The following is a 12,462-nucleotide window of genomic DNA, read 5'->3' on the forward strand; positions in this document are numbered from 1 at the left end:
TTCAACAATATAGCTATCACATAACATATTCTCTTCATGATCCACATGCATGCAAAGTTGACACTCTTCTAAAATAGTGGGATTATCATCAAATAAAGTCATGACCTCTCCAAGCCCACTTTTATAAAAAAAATCATAAGATTTCTCATGACCTCTCCAACACTATGCAAACAACACCTGCACACAAACAACAAATACTTGCAACCCACCGCGTAGAGGGGTTGTCACCCCCTCAACGGTTATGAGAAAGATTAAATTGTATAGGTTTTGATAGATAGATCTGAAACAAATACAAAATAAAATAAACAAAAAAATTGCAGAAATATATTTTTGGCATTAAAATATGATAGAAAAATTGACCCAGGGGCCATAGCTTTCACTAGAGGCTTCTCTCATAAAAATAGCATACGGTAGATAGACAAATTGTTGTTGGGCAATTGACAGAAAAGCAAATAATTATGACGATATCCAAGGCAATGATCATGTATATAGGCATCACGTCCAAGATTAGTAGACCCAAACGATTCTGCATCTACTACTATTACTCCACACATTGACTGATATCCATGCTGATAACCCACAAGTATAGGGGATCAATTGTAGCCTCTTTCGATAAGTAAGAGTGTCGAACCCAATGAGGAGCTAAAGGTAGAACAAATATTCCCTCAAGTTCTATCGACCATAGATACAACTCTACGCACGCTTAACGTTCGCTTTACCTAAAACAAGTATGAAACTAGAAGTACTTTGTAGGTGTTGTTGGATAGGTTTGCAAGAATATAAAGAGCACATAAATAAAACTAGGGGCTGTTTAGATAAAGACACGATAAAGTTAGTATAGCAAGTGTGGAAAAGTGGTGGTAGGAGTTGCGAAATTGCCCCTAAGCAATTGACTACTTTACTAGACCGATAGCAAGTTTTATGTGGGAGAGGCCACTGCTAGCATGTCATCCCTGACTTGGAATTCTATGCACTTATGATTGGAACTATTAGCAAGCATCCGCAACTACTAACGTTCATTAAGGTAAAACCCAACCATAGCATTAAGATATATTGGTCCCCCTTCAATCCCGTATGCATCAATTTCTATGCTAGGTTGAAGCCTCTGTCACTCTTGCCCTCCAATACATAGTCCTATCAACATACAACTAACCCTATGGTGTGATCCACGCGCGCGCTCATATGATGGGCACCAAAGGACAGAAACATAACCACAAGCAAATTAAACCAATCATAGCAATTCACCAATTACCGATAGGACAACAAAAATCTACTCAGAAATCATAGGATGGCAACACATCATTGGATAATAATATGAAGCATAAAGCACCATGTTCAAGTAGAGGGTACAGTGGGTTGCGGGAGAGTGGACCGTTGTAGATAGATGGGGGAAGGTGATGAAGATGTTGGTGAAGATGACGGAGGTGTTGGTGTAGATCGCTGTCGCACGATGATGGCCCCGGCGGCGTTCCGGCGCCACCGGGTGAGAGGGGGAGAGAGCCCCATTCTTCTTCTTCCCTGACCTTCTCCCTAGATGGGAGAAGGGTTTCCCCTCTGGTCCTTGGCTTCCATGGCATGGGAGGGGCGAGAGCCCCTCCGAGATTGGATCTGTCTCTCTGTCTCTCTCTGTTTCTGTGTTCCTGATTCTACCCTTTCACCGTTTCTTATATTCTCGGAGATCCGTAACTCCGATTGGGCTGAAATTTGGACACGATTTTTATCCGGATATTGGCTTTCTTGCGGCGAAAGAAGGGCACCAACTACCTTATGGGGTGGCCACGAGGGCCAGGGCGCGCCCCTCACCCTCGTTGGCCCCTCGGGCATCGTCTCGCATTGATTCCACTTCCCAAAATTCACATATATTCCAAAAAAAATCTCCGTCAGTTTTTATCCCGTTTGGACTCCGTTTGATATGGATTTTCTACGAAACAAAAAACCTGCAACAAACAGGAACTGGCACTGGGCACTGGATCAATATGTTAGTCCCAAAATAGTATAAAAAGTTGCCAAAGTATATGAAAGTTGTATAATATTGGCATGGAACAATAAAAAATTATAGATACGACGGAGACGTATCAGCATCCCCAAGCTTAATTCCTACTCGTGGAGTAGGTAAATGATAAAAAAATAATTTTTATGTGGAATGCTACCTAGCATAATCTTGATCATGTAATCTAATCATGGCATGAATATTACACACGAGTGATTCAAAGCAATAGGCTATCATTTGACATTAAAAGAACAATACTTCAAGCATAATAATAAAGCAATCATCTCTTTTCAAAATAACATGGCCAAAGAAAGTTATCCCAACAAAATCATATGGTCTGGCTATGCTCCATCTTCATCACACAAAATATTCAAATCATGCACAACCCCGATGACAAGCCAAGCAACTGTTTCATAATTTTGATGTTCTCAAACCTTTTCAACTTTCACGCAATACATGAGCTGAGCAATGGACATAGCACTATATGTGGAATAGAATATGATGGTGGAGGTTGTGTGGAGAAGACAAAAGGCAGAAAGTCTCACATCAACGCGGCTAATCAATGGGCTATGGAGATGCCCATCAATTGATGTCAATGTGAGGAGTAGGGATTGCCATGCAACGGATGCACTAGAGCTATAAGTGTATGAAAGCTCAAACTTAAACTAAGTGGGTGTGCATCCAACTTGCTTGCTCATGAAGACCTAAGGCGTTTGAGGAAGCCCGTCGTTGGAATATACAAGCCAAGTTCTATAATGAAAATTCCCACTAGTATATGAAAGTGATAACTCAAGAGACTCTCTATATGAAGAATATGGTGCTACTCTGAAGCACAAGTGTGGTAAAAGGATAGTAACATTGTCCCTTCTCTCTTTTCTCTCATTTTTATTTTATTTTATTTTTCTCTTTTTTTTTCTTTTTTTTCTTTTTCTTTTTTTTGTAGGCTTCTTTGGCCTCTCTTTTTTTGGGGCTTCTTTGGCCACTTTTATTTTTATAACCTCACATGGGACAATGTTCTAATAATGATGATCATCACACTTTTATTTACTTACAACTCAATATTACAACTCGATACTAGAACAAAGATATGACTCTATATGAATGCCTATGGTGGTGTACTGGGATGTGCAATGATCTAGCGTAGCAATGACATCAAAAAACGGACAAGCCATGAAAACATCATGCTAGCTATCTTACGATCATGCAAAGCAATATGACAATAAATGCTCAAGTCATGTATATGATGATGATGGAAGTTGCATGGCAATATATCTCGGAATGGCTATGGAAATGCCATGATAGGTAGGTATGGTGGCTGTTTTGAGGAAGATATAAGGAGGCTTATGTGTGATAGAGCGTATCGTATCACGGGGTTTGGATGCACCGGCGAAGTTTGCACCAACTCTCGAGGTGAGAAAGGGCAATGCACGATACCGAAGAGGCTAGCAATGATGGAAGGGTGAGAGTGCGTATAATCCATGGACTCAACAATAGTCATAAAGAACTCACATACTTATTGCATAAATCTATTAGTCATAGAAACAAAGTACTACGTGCATGCTCCTAGGGGGATAGATTGGTAGGAAAGACCATCACTCGTCCCCGACCGCCACTCATAAGGAAGACAATCAATAAATACCTGATGCTCCAACTTCGTTACATAATGGTTCACCATACGTGCATGCTACGGGAATCACAAACTTCAACACAAGTATTTCTACAATCCACAACTACCCACTAGCATGACTCTAATATCACCACCTTTATATCGCAAAACTATTGCAAGGAATCAAACATATCATATTCAGTGATCTACAAGTTTTATGTAGGATTGTATGACTAACCATGTGAATTACCAATTCCTGTCATCTCTCTAAATAGATATAAGTGAAGCAAGAGAGTTTAATTCTTTCTACAAAAGATATGCCCACGCTCTAACAAATATAAGTGAAGCAAAAGATCATTCTAAAAATGGCGGTTTTCTATGTGTAGGGAAACAAGCAATCCATACTTCAAATGATATAAGTGAAGCACATGAAGCATTCTATAAAGCCATACTCAAAAGATATAAGTGAAGTGCAAAGAGCATTCTATAAATCAACCAAGGACTATCTCATACCAGCATGGTGCATAAAAGAAAAGTGAAAACTAAATGCAAAAGACGCTCCAAGATTTGCACATATCGCATGAACGAAACGAATCCGAAAACATACCGATACTTGTTGAAGAAAGATGGGATGCCTTCCGGGGCATCCCCAAGCTTAGACGCTTGAGTCTCCTTGAATATTTACTTGGGGTGCCTTGGGCATCCCCAAACTTGAACTCTTGCCTCTCCTCCTTATCCTCATGTCGAGACATCCTCGATCTTCGAACACTTCATCCACACAAAACTCAACAGAAAGTTCGGTAAGATCCGTTAGTATAATAAAGCAAATCACTACTCTAAGTACTGTTGCAAACCAATTCATTTTTTTTTGCATTGTAGCTACTGTAATATAACTTTTCCATGGCTTAATCCACTGATAGAAATTGATAGTTTCATCAAAACAAGCAAACTATGCATCAAAAACAGAATCTGTCTTAAACAGGACAGTCTGTAGTAATCTGAACATTCACCATACTTCTGGTACTCCAAAAATTCTGAAAACATTAGTAAAAATAAACAATTTGTATAGAAAGACAGTGCAAAAAGTTTCAGAACCGTTTGACGTTCCAGTAAAAAATGTAAAGTCGCGCACTACAGCCGAAGTTTCTGTTTTGCGCCGCATAAACCAACAAGCAATGTAAACATCCTAAAGGCAAATCTTGGCACATTATTTTTATTTTTAAGCTTTATAAAAGCACATAACAGAAATAAATGACTCTCTAAAACTTCTGGGTTGTCTCCCTGGCAGCTCTTTCTTTAAAGCCATTAAGCTAGGCATATAGTGCTCAAGTAATGGATCCACCCGGATCCCAAGGTATATCAAAGCCAATTTTAATTAACAATGATTTGGAATTTAGTAGTGAGCACAAAGCAACATATATAAAGCAATGAAGAATTCTAACTCTCTTCCTATGCATCGGCATGTCATACAAGAACAATTCATGCACACATAGTAAAGGCCAATGCATAGTATAAACAGTTTCTTGCAATTTTATCATATTGGAAACATCGAGAGGCGGAGATGTAGTTCCTCTCTCATAATAATTGCATGTAGGAGCAGCAAGCACATGCATATTATATCTATCAAAATCATCATGTGTAGTAGTAAAACGCAACCCATCAATATAATCCTTAACAAGAGCAAACTTCTCCGATATAGTGTAGTTTGGAGAATTCAAAAAGATAATAGGACTATCATGTGTGGGTGTAATAGCAACAATTTCATGTTTAACATAAGGAACAATAGCAAGTTCATCTCCATAAGCATAATTCAAGTTGGCATCTTGGCCACAAGAATAGCAAGCATCAAGTTCATCAAAAAGGGATATTTCAAACGAATCAATGGGATCATAGCAATTATCATGGCAATCATCTTTCGGTAAGCATGAAGGGAAATTAAACAATGTATGAGTTGAAGAGTTACTCTCACTAGAAGGTGCGCACGGGTAGCTAATTCGCTCTTCCTCCTTTTGTTCTTCGCTCTCCTCATCATCTTTTTCATCCAATGAGCCCATAGTTTCATCAATTCCTTCTTCCATAGACTCCTGCAAAATATTAGTCTCTTCTTGGACAGCGGAGGAGTCCTCAATATATGGTTTAACATAGGCATTAGAAGCATAATTATCATAACAATATTTAAGTATGGCAAAATATTCAGATTTGTAAAGAGTAGCATCATACGTTTCAATCAAGGAAGCAATTTCATAAGCACCCTTAAAAGCAACAAATTCTTCAATTTTTTGAACATCATAGTAATTATAAATACCCTTAGCATACGAAGATACAATTCCATTATCACTAAACTCACATTTGTTTCTTAGGGTTTTCAGAACAACAAGTAAAATCATATATTTCACATAAATTCCAAGCATAGCATTGCAAACGATGCATTTGATCCAGTAAAAGTTTCCCTTTTTTAGATAAGATGTGTCGCACATAACAAGCATGCTCATCTAAAGATTTGCCCTCAACTAAGCTAGTTGGAGTTTCGACACGAGCACATAGGGATCAAAGATGATCCAAGTAAAAAGCTTCAGGAGTGTGATAGATTTTGAGTGGTTCTTCAACCATTGGTGTAGTAGGTACAACTATTTTTTGGTATTTTGTGTTTCCTACCCATAACTAAAGATAGAGAACAACTTAGTACAGCAAATAAAAATTACTTAGTGATAAAGCAAACAAGCACACACGAGAATATTCACCCCACGCTATTGCTCCCGGGCAACGGCGCCAGAAAAAGATCTTGATAACCCACAAGTATAGGGGATCAATTGTAGCCTCTTTCCATAAGTAAGAGTGTCGAACCCAACGAGGATCTAAAGGTAGAACAAATATTCCCTCAAGTTCTATCGACCACCGATACAACTCTACGCACGCTTAACGTTTGCTTTACCTAAAACAAATATGAAACTAGAAGTACTTTGTAGGTGTTGTTGGATAGGTTTGCAAGAATATAAAGAGCACGTAAATAAAAACTAGGGGCTGTTTAGATAAAGACACAATAAATTTAGTATAGCGAGTGTGGAAAAGTGGTGGTAGGAGTTGCGAAATTGCCCCTAAGCAATTGACTACTTTACTAGACCGATAGCAAGTTTTATGTGGGAGAGGCCACTGCTAGCATGTCATCCCTGACTTGGAATTCTATGCACTTATGATTGGAACTATTAGCAAGAATCCGCAACTACTAACGTTCATTAAGGTAAAACCCAACCATAGCATTAAGATATATTGGTCCCCCTTCAATCTTGTATGCATCAATTTCTATGCTAGGTTGAAGCTTCTGTCATTCTTGCCCTCCAATACATAGTCCTATCAACATACAACTAACCCTATGGTGTGATCCACGCGCGCGCTCATATGATGGGCACCAAAGGACAGCAACATAACCACAAGCAAATTAAACCAATTATAGCAAACCAATTACCGATAGGACAACAAAAATCTACTCAGACATCATAGGATGGCAACACATCATTGGATAATAATATGAAATAAAGCACCATGTTCAAGTAGAGGGTACAGCGAGTTGCGGGAGAGTGGACCGCTATAGATAGATGGGGGAAGGTGATGAAGATGTTGGTGAAGATGACGGAGGTGTTGGTGTAGATCGTCGTCGCACGATGATGGCCCCGGCGGCGTTCCGGCGCCATCGGGAGAGAGGGGGAGAGAGCCCCCTTCTTCTTCTTCTTCCTTGACCTTCTCCCTAGATGGGAGAAGGGTTTCCCCTCTGGTCCTTGGCTTCCATGGCATGGGAGGGGCGAGAGCCCCTCCGAGATTGGATTTGTCTCTCTGTCTCTCTCTGTTTCTGCGTTCCTGATTCTGCCCTTTCACCGTTTCTTATATTCCCGGAGATCTGTAACTTCGATTGGGCTGAAATTTGGACACGATTTTTATCCGGATATTGGCTTTCTTGCGGAGAAAGAAGGGCACCAACCGCCTTATGGGGTGTCCACGAGGGCCCAGGGCGTGCCCCTCACCCTCGTGGGCCCCTCGGGCATCGTCTCGTGTTGATTCCACTTCCCAAAATTCACATATATTCCAAAAAAAATCTCCGTCAGTTTTTATCCCGTTTGGACTCTGTTTGATATGGATTTTCTGCGAAACAAAAAACCTGCAACAAACAGGAACTGGCACTCGGCACTTGATCAATATGTTAGTCCCAAAAATAGTATAAAAAGTTGCCAAAAGTATATGAAAGTTGTATAATATTGGCATGGAACAATGAAAAATTATAGATACATCGGAGACATATCACATGCATCTAGTATATTAAGTTCATGAAAAAACAGAGTAATGCTTTAAGCAAGATGACATGTTGTAGACAAGGTAAACTCACGTATGAATAAACCCCATCTTGTTACCCTTAATAGCAATGATACATGCATGTCATGTCCCTTTCTATCACTGGGATTGAGCACTGCAAGATCAAACCCATCACAAAGCACCTCGTCCCATGGCAAGATAAATCAATCTAGCTAGTCAAACCAAACCAATAAATCAGAAAATAAATACGAGGCTATAACAATCATGCATAAAAGAGTTCATAGAAAACTCAAATAATATTAATGGATAGATCTGATCATAAACTCACAATTCATCGGATCCCAACAAACACACCGCAAAAAGTCATTACATCAAATAGATCTCCAAGAACACCAAGGAGAACATTGTATTGAAGATAAAAAGAGAGAGAAGAAGCCATCTAGCTACTAATTATGGACCCATATGTCCGTGGTAAACTACTCACGCATCATCGGAGGGGTAGCAAGGATGATGAAGAACCCCGCCGTGATCGTTTCCCCCTCCGGCAGGGTGCCGGAGAAGGCCCCTAGATGGGATCTCGTGGTGCTGGAACTTGCAGTGGTGGAAAAAGTATTTCATGGACTTCATGGTAAGTTTTCTAATTTTAGAGTATTTATAGAGGCGGAGTTGGGTCAAATGGAGGCTTGTGGGCCCCACTAGGTACTAGGGCGCGCCAGGGGCCTCTGGCGCGCCCTGGTGCTTAGTGGGCCACTGCTTCGTCTTCTCGTTCCCTCCCGAAGCTTCCAGGGTCTCTTATTGCCAGAAAGAAAATCTCCAAAAAGTTCCATGGCATGTGGACTTTGTTTGGTACTGATATTCTGCAAAGTCAAAAAAAGCAACAAAAAAAAGCAACAGACACTGGGCACTAAGTTAATAGGTTAGTACCAAAAAATGATATAAAGTTACTTGTAAATGTATATAAAACATCCAAGATTGATAATATAATAGAATGGAACAATAAAAAATTATAGATATGTTGTAGACATATCACCTCACATTTTGTGGGTGGGTAGAGAGGCACTGGTAGAGAGATGTGCTATACAAACGGATTTTACCCCCTTTCCGCGACGGAGTTTTAAACCGTCGCCCAGTGAGTGTGTGCGATAGGGGGGTCCTTCCCACACGACCCAGAAAACGTCGGGGATAGGCCCTCCGGCCAAACACGCGGGGCAAAATGAGCAAAAGTGCGATCGGGCGAGGCATCGAAGCCCAATCATTTTCGTTCGTATGTACATCCCACACAGTGAATCCCAGAAAAACGTTTCCGTTCGTATGTATATCACACACAGTTTTTTGTGTGGAAACGTTTGTGCAAGGTGGCCTAACGCAAACACTTCTCTGCCGGAAGCCGTGTGTGATTGTTAGTTGATCCAACACACCTACTTTCTAGAAATCGTGTGGGTTGTTTGAGTTCATCTCCCACGGTGTTATCAGAGTAACCATCTGCAATAGAAAACCCCAATAAGCAGGGTAATTAGCCTATTATTGATAATCCATATAGTAATCAAATTGACATTTCTTATAAAACAAACCAGATATTTCATATATGTATAACGGCAACCAGGATTTCATAATCGATTTACATCAAATAGCTTCAGCACTCAGTTACACCAAAGAGGGATATAGCTAGCTACGCCATTACATAACAGCACCAAGTTTCGCATGCAACATCAAAAACCTTTGGAAAGTAGCATCATACATGATAAATAGGCAGATGAATCTCATCTGGGAAACTGCAGAAGTGGAAGGCGGATATTGAGCCTTCAGTGATGTTGAATGTCCTTGCAACTTTAGGCCACTGGCTATGGATAATTTCTCACCCAACCTTCATCCTCTTCAGGAAGACTTCAATATTGTACCATGGGTGTTGAATGAATACCTTCCTTGCCTCTTGACCATGCAGGTGGTTTGACAGGTAATCATCAGTGAACTGCTTTGAAAAGTACTGAAATAAAAGATATGCATAAATCGCAGTTATAAATAATGAAATGGCACAAGGGTTAAAAACAAGGTAAAAGATTTAGTACCATCCTATAGTTGAATGATGTCTTCTTCATTGTGCAAACAAAGATCTTGCTATTATTCGTTGCAAGTTTCTTTATCCTAACAATCTTTCTGAGTTTCTTGACTTGACTGATATTCATGGACATCTCATTTCCCCATATGCAAAATGGCTCGAATAGTGGATCTAAGCCTCTGACAGCAGGACCTGCATGTGCAAGACCAAATTGTAAGAAATATAAATATTAGAATGATTCCTGCAACTGCACAATAATGTGCTATTAGTGAAAGGACCATGCATGAGCAAACCTCGATGGTAAACCGCAGTGCCTCCTATTGTTTCCCTGTAACACATATAAGGAAGATCTTGATCAGGTTAACTGAGAGTTGCCATACTATCAGTAGAATATGTATTGAGTACATCCAAATTTTATTTATTTCTCACATGCATAACAATACAAAATTGCACCCACAACAAATGAAAATCAAATTGCATAATTGAACCAAACAATTAACTGGACAGGAGACCAAATGAACCAAAACAGTTAACTGAGCACGACATTGCAGAATAGAACATATACTAGAAGATAAGACAGTTAACGAAACCAAGAATGCTTGAGAACAGTACTACGAAATGTAGCAATTGTTGGACCAAACTGTTAACTGAACATTACATTTTAGAATATCAGATTGCATATTAACATTACAGAGGACAAATCACTAGAAGGCACTGGCGGTGGCCTCGAGAAAAACAACACGAAATTTATTTTCCAGTAGACAACCGCGTGGCGGTGTCGACGGTGGCCTCTAAGACGAGGTGCTCTTACAAGATCTGGCGGTCGGCATGCATGGCAGCCATAGTGACCTCTGCCACATGTGCAGTCGCGGTTTGCTTCTACGTTGCCAGATGCTACTGAGCTCCACGTTATACTGCGTGCAAAATGGTTGTGGGTGGCGCTTAATTGGATGAAAGGGCTAGTGATTTCGGCTAAAGGTGTCGCGCCATCGGTCGGGGCATGTGGGACAGGGAAGGAGGAGGATGGTGTGGGTGGGGTGTGGATTACCTGACCATATCGACGAGGCTGCGCAGGAAAAAGAAGGGTCACCGGCGAGGAGGCGGAGCTGCAAGAAGAAGGGTCGCCAGCAAGGAGGCGGCGCTGCCAGTAAGCAACAGTGAAGGTTTGAACTTGGAAAGCAAGGAGGAACAGTGGAAATGTGGCTTTTGCTGGGGGAGATAGATATTTCCATGGTGGAAGAAAAAATTTGCTCGGTGCCGCGAGAAACTGGCGTGCAAGTGTGGTTCAAGCACGGGCGGTGGACTGTAGACGACAAAGCTTCCTGCGTAAGACAGACTAGACGGTGTGCCAAGATATTTTATATCGCATCCCACACGATTCTTGCTAGTAAACTGCTTGTGATATACATGTTTTTTTCATTCTGTTTTGAAAGACAAAATGGTGTTATGGAGGGAAAGGATGGTGTTTGAATTGCTAGAACATTTATCTACAATGAACATGCAACTATATGAGTGTCGTGTTAAAATTTGGAATTATTCTAGGTTCGTTTGGCATTTTTTATGCATTAATTGAGTTTCTAGGCATTTAATGTGCATAATTCAAATTTGAACTACAAGCACATGCTCTAGTGCATCGAAGTTCGTTGAAAAATCACATGTGCGTCTTTTGGTGAATTTATAGGTCCCATGCAAGAATGCGAATGAAATTCAAACATCCGGGTGTCGTGGCTCGCCCGAAAACATTGAGAAACTTGGTTTTTAAAATTCCTGTAAATTCAAAACTCGCCTGAAAATCATGAAACTTGGCATGGTGTCATTTCATGGCACCAACATGCTGTGGTAAATTTTTTGGCTGAATTGGACAAGTTTTGGTATAAGCTTCTTGCAAACCGGAGCTTCTCTCAAGAAGACTTGTGGTTCCGAGAGGGAACTGTCACCTTTGTGTGCGAAACGATATACGCTGCCTCCCCCCCTTGATTTTTTATAGAGGCAACATAGAACTATATGAGTGCCATGTTAAAATTTAGAATTATTCCGGGTTCATTTGGCGTTTTTATACATTAATTGAGTTTTTGGGCATTTAATGTGCACAATTCAAATTTGAACTGCAAGCACATGCTCCAGTGCACCAATGTTGGTTGAAAAATCACATGTGTGTCCTTGGGTGAATTTCTCGGTCCCATGCAAGAAATGGGAATGAAATTCAAACATCTGGGTGTCGTGGCTTAGCCAGAAATATTGAGAAACTTGGTTTTTAATTCTTGTAAATCCAAAACACGCATGAAAATCATGAAACTTGGCATTGTGTCATGATATGGCACCAACATGTTGTGGTAAATTGTTTGGCCGAATTGGGACAAGCTTTGGTATAAGCTTCTTGCAAATCGAAGCTTCTCTCAAGAAGGCTCGTGGTTCTACGAGGGAACGTGTCATCTCCGTGTGCGAAACGACATACACTGCCTTCTCCCGCCTTGATTTTTTTTACACATGCAGCTTACACCAATAGGA

The sequence above is a fragment of the Triticum aestivum genome, chromosome 2D, assembly GCF_018294505.1.
Source record: "Triticum aestivum cultivar Chinese Spring chromosome 2D, IWGSC CS RefSeq v2.1, whole genome shotgun sequence".
NCBI classification, from domain to species: Eukaryota; Viridiplantae; Streptophyta; class Magnoliopsida; order Poales; family Poaceae; genus Triticum; species Triticum aestivum.